Genomic DNA, 5,435 nt, shown 5'->3' on the forward strand with positions numbered 1-5,435 from the left:
CCTCACACCATACACAAAAATCAACTCAAAATGGATTAAAGAACTAGACATAAGACCTGAAACCATAAAATATATAGAAGGAAATATAGGCGAAACACTACGTGATCTGCACATCAAAGACATCTTTACAGACACATCACCCAAAGCAGTGATAGTGAAGGCAAAGATAAACAGCTGGGACTACATCAAATTAAAGAGCTTCTGCACAGCAAAAGAGACAATAACAAAAACAAAGAGAAACCCCACCAACTGGGAGAACATTTTTGCACCAACACTAATGATAAAGGACTGATCACAAAAATCTGCAAAGAGCTGATGAGACTCAGCAACAACAAAGAAAATAATCCAGTCAAAAAATGGGCACAAGAGCTAAAAAGAAACTTCTCTGAAGAGGAAATGCAAATGGCCAACAGGCATATGAAAAAATGTTCAACATCACTTGCCATCAGGGAAATGCAAATCAAAACTACCATGAGATACCATCTTACACCAGTGAGAATGGCACATATTAAAAAAACTAGCAACAACAAATGCTGGCGAGGGTGTGGAGAAAAAGGAACTCTTCTGCACTGTTGGTGGGAGTGCAAACTGGTCCAACCACTGTGGAGAGCTGTGTGGAGATTTCTGGACCTACTAAACATAGAGCTTCCATATGATCCAGCAATTCCACTCCTAGGTATTTACCCAAAGGACACAGAAACATCAATTCCAAAGAACACCTGCACCCCTATGTTTATAGCAGCACTGTTTACAATAGCTAAGCTTTGGAAACAACCCAAATGCCCAAAATAGATGACTGGATCAAGAAGATGTGGTACATATATACCATGGAATATTACTCAGCATTCAAAAAAGATAAACACATGCAATTTGCAGCAACATGGATGGCGCTGGAAGGGATCATGCTCAGCGAAATAAGCCAAAAAGAAAAAGAAAAATACCGGATGGTCTCACTCATAGCAGGAATCTAGAAAACTTAAATAAGGGACCAGGAAAATGAATAACTATAAGAAAGTGAAAATCAAAATCAACAAAAACTATGAACCAGAGACAATTTTAGGGGGCGGGGGCGGGAGGGGAGGGATTGGGGTCAGAATGGGGGGCTGCAATTGTATGGGAATATAACAATAAAATTTATAAAAAAAAATAAAAATAAAAATAAACATATATGCTCTCAAAAAAAAAAATTAAATAAAATGATGGTAAAAAAAAAATATAAAAAATAAATCTTTAAAAAAAAAAAAAAAGAAAGTCAAGAGTTTTCAGAGAATCAAGCACATCCCTGCCCTGGCACATCTTAGGGCCCCGCACACGTCACGCTCAGCGCCCTCTCGGGGTTCCACGCTCTGTGGGTTTAGACAACCCCATGTGACCGAAGTTGGCATCCTAATATTACAGGAGCCCACGGAGCTCTCTGCTCCCCGTTTCTCTCCCCCCTCCCCACCCAGGATGTCTCGGAGTGGGAAGAGCTGGACACACGACCTTCCCTGCTTTTGAGCCTCCCCAGCTCCTCTGCCCACGCTGCTGACAGCTCATCCTCTCAGGCCCCGAGCGGCCCCACAGTCTGCCTGGCCTCAGGCCTGTCCTCTGGAATCTGGGCCTTTGCATGCAGGCTTGCTCCACGGAGACGCCTCTGCCTCCCTTGCCCACCGCAGCAGGGTTCTCCTGCCCAGACACAACACCCTCCCCGCGTGGGCTCAGAGTCCTGCTGCCGGTTCTTTCTTTTCCCATGTACGTCAGTCTTTGGTTGCACTTTAATTCCTACGAAATCACTAGTTTTGCCCTCAGACAACTTCTCATTCCACATGGATTAAAACATTCCAGAACAGTCTCTGCTAAATAAATCCTTTCCCAAACTAAATGAGAACATGTGACACTTGCAGAATTATTTTACAAGAGGACCCAAGATTTTACAAATTCATAAATATTCAGCTGTGTCCTTAATGCACCGTGCACATGTGCTCACTCTCAGGAGAGGTTCTGAGGTCACGGGGGCTCCGGCGTCACTGAAGTTCTGGGGTCATTGGGGTCCAGGGGTCACTGGGGTTCAGTGATCATTGGGGTGCAGGGATCACTGGGGTTGTGATGTCACTGGGGTTCAGGTGCCACTGGGGTTCCGGGGTCACTGGGTTTCTGGCGTCTTTGGAGTGCAGAAATCACTGGGTTTCAGAGGTTGGGGCTGCTGTGGTCACTACCACTCAGGACTCACTGGGGTTCAGGACCCACCCCGACTAAGTTCTTTCTTACTGGTCACCGGTGACCAAGCAGGACACCGTGCTGACCCCAGGGACACTGGAGCCCCCAGGACCTCAGAACCTCTCCTGAGAGTGAACACGTGTGCACTGTGCATTAAGGCCACAGCTGAATAGTAATGAATTTTTTAAATCTCACGACACCACCCTCAGGGCCTGTCCCCACCCAGGCCAACAAGAATCTGCAATGTAAGGACAATTCCTGGAGTGTCCCCCAGCAGGAACTACAAATAAGCCCCGTCCAGATGCACGCAGGTCTGATGCGACACCAGCCTAGAGACAGCCCAGCGACGGCCACCCCGGGCGCACGCAGGCCACACTGGCCAAGGGGAGACACACCTGCCGGGTACATCTTGGTTCTGGCACAGGTGGGGCTGTGGTGGCAATGCGGGGGTGACACAGGGATTTCTAACATGAAAGGAACATTCCCGGTCCCAAGGCGCCGGCTCCATCCTGCTGCCCTCCGGTTCTGCTGCCCTTCCTGTCTCTCCCACTATTCCTCCCCATGCTCCTTCCTTCCTGTCTGTTTATCCCTCATCCTGCCCCCCCACCTGCCAGGCCCCAGGAGGGCGCACAGGGGGTGGCGGTGACTTTCCAGCTCCCTGTGGACGGGGCTCACCTGGGGCTCTGAGGGGGCCAAACCGGGTCCCTGCGGCAGTCAGGGGAGGTGATGGGGCCTTATGGGGGGGAGCAGGTCCTGCTCACAGAGTCCACTAGGACGTCCTGAGGGTGCTACTGACTCGGGAGGCTCATTACCGGGGAAGCGGCCGAGAAGTCCACGGGGACAAGGGACACCCGGGCCCCTCTGGTGAGGTCCCTGAGGAAGGGGAGCCAGGGACGGTGTCAGGGCCTGAGGGGGCAGCAGGGGACGGAGATAATGAGCCCTGGGGCCCGTCTGCGGAGTCAGTGAGCCAGAGGCCTGGACCCTTGACGTCAGAGGCCAGCAATGCAGAGGGCAGCGGGTGACAGGGCCGTCTAGAGAGGTTTGCGTTTCCTCCCATCTCTGTGAGGGCAAGTTTCGTGGGAAGCCACTGCTGGGCCCGCGGGCACGTCCTGGCAGATTGGAAGTGTGGTTCAAATAAGGTGGAGAAGTTCCCCTTGTAATTAAATGTTTTCTATTCAGTATAAATATATATTCCTTTGATCTGCATTTAAAAGTTTCAGCCTTTCAATAGGAACAACTGACCTTATTTTGTTGTCCTACAAAAGGGAATTTTATTTTTTTTCTCCTTTGAGGTAACGTGTTTTACAACCAAGTATCATTTCACAATACATTTTGTATTTCAGAGGAGCAGTAGTTAAAATATTCATCTTATAACTGAAAGCTGAAAGCTAATATTTAAAACTCACAATTCAATTTCACAATGCCATATTTTCTGGGATGAATTTCAAAGAGGGAATTTTTTTTTTTTACTTTTTTTCAACTAAAGGACTTCTGCAGCTTAGGTTTTTAATATATTTGTGGTCATATAATATTTTGATTATGGTCTATCTGACAATTATTGTTCATAGCCATGATATTTTGACATTGAGAACTCTGAGATGAAAGTGCATCACATGTTAAATATCACACGTACAAGTGCTATTTAGGAACAGTGAGGAAGAATCTTAAGAGGAAGTTAAAATTCACACTAGTAGTTTAAAAGGGAAAGCTTCACATGTTCATCCCCAGAATATGACACAGTCGTGAGTGAGATATTCATAAACTTTTAAGGCAATAAATATTGATATTTTTTTCCTTCACATTGAAGTGATAGTCCCGTGTAGAAATCAGTCTATCATGGATGTGAACATTTTACCTGACTCCACACAGCAACACAGCTATATAAAATATAATATTATCAATATAAATATTATTTTAAGTCACTGAAAAGGATTTTGCAGAGGGCACAAAACAGCAGGTTCTGAATTTTTTTTTCTTGTTTCCATTACAATAGCAAAAATTGTTCCTCTAGTCTCATAAAATAATTATATATCACCACATTCTCCTAAAAAGCCTGCCTCCCCAGGGCCATCCATCCATCATCCCATGGGGGAGGGCGATGAGATTAGGGAGCAGGAGAGTGGGCAGGGCTGAACTATGTTCAGACATCCCAACTTATGCACAGGCCGGGTGGGGGAACAAACCCGCACCCGGGGGACCCGGGGCCCTGGGACCGGCAGGGACAGCCACACGCACAGACCGTCTGGCTAAGCCCTGGAGCGGCCTCCTCCCTGCACAGATGTGCATGAGTCTGAGGGGGACAGAGGGGCCGGGAGAGACCCGGGGTGGAAGAGCCCATCCTGCAGGAGGGATGTGTAGGTGTGGCCCAGGAGGAGACTCTCTGGGAAACGTGGTCTCTGGGTCCTCTGATGTGGGGAGTCAGGGGCAGGGAGATGAGGAGATGAGGGGACGGACCAGGAGGCAGCAGTGAGGCCACAGGGGCAGGAATCTGACAGAGGAGGTGTCAGGACAGGCCCCATGAGGACACCGAGCCCAGATCATTCAGCTCCAAGACAGCGTCGGGTCCTGGGGAGCAGGAAAACAGGGACCAGTACACCCCATCTCCCTGCACACCCAACCCTGTGGGGCCTCCCCAGACCAGGGCTGTGCTGGAGGAGCAGGGACAGGCTCTCCAGGGTGGGGAGGGGCTGGGCATAGTCACGTGTCCTCTGGGGCTGTGCCCTGGACAATCTCTGGGAGGTGTGCTGGGCAGAGACGCTGGGGCCTGGGCAGGAGGTGGGAAAGCAAGATTGGGGCAGTGGGGAGGGGCTGTCAGTCAGGATATGAGATCAACCAGAGCATAATCCCACGATCAGACTCTCCACTCTATACCCTGAGAGTGGCTGCTGGGACATGACTGTGACTGTCCTTGTAGGTGTCATCTAGACTCACACTGAAAGGTTTCACATTTGTTGTATTCTACTCAATATTTTTATGCAGATGATGGCTCCAGGAGTGACCAATCTCACGGGTGTGACATAATTTGTTCTCCTTGGGTTTCCCCACCCAGGGGACCATGGGCTTCTTGTACCCACTGCTCTTCTCTCTGGTCTACCTGTGCGCCCTGCTGGGGAATGGACTCATCTTTCTCATCACCACCCTGGACCAGCACCTCCACACCCCCATGTAATTCTTCCTGAAGAGTATGTCACTCACGGACCTCTGCCTCATCTCAGCCAAGGTCCCCAAGTCCATTGCCA

The sequence above is a fragment of the Talpa occidentalis genome, unplaced genomic scaffold (genome assembly GCF_014898055.3).
Source record: "Talpa occidentalis isolate TD23 unplaced genomic scaffold, MPIMG_talOcc4v2.1 talOcc4.18, whole genome shotgun sequence".
Taxonomy (NCBI): Eukaryota; Metazoa; Chordata; class Mammalia; order Eulipotyphla; family Talpidae; genus Talpa; species Talpa occidentalis.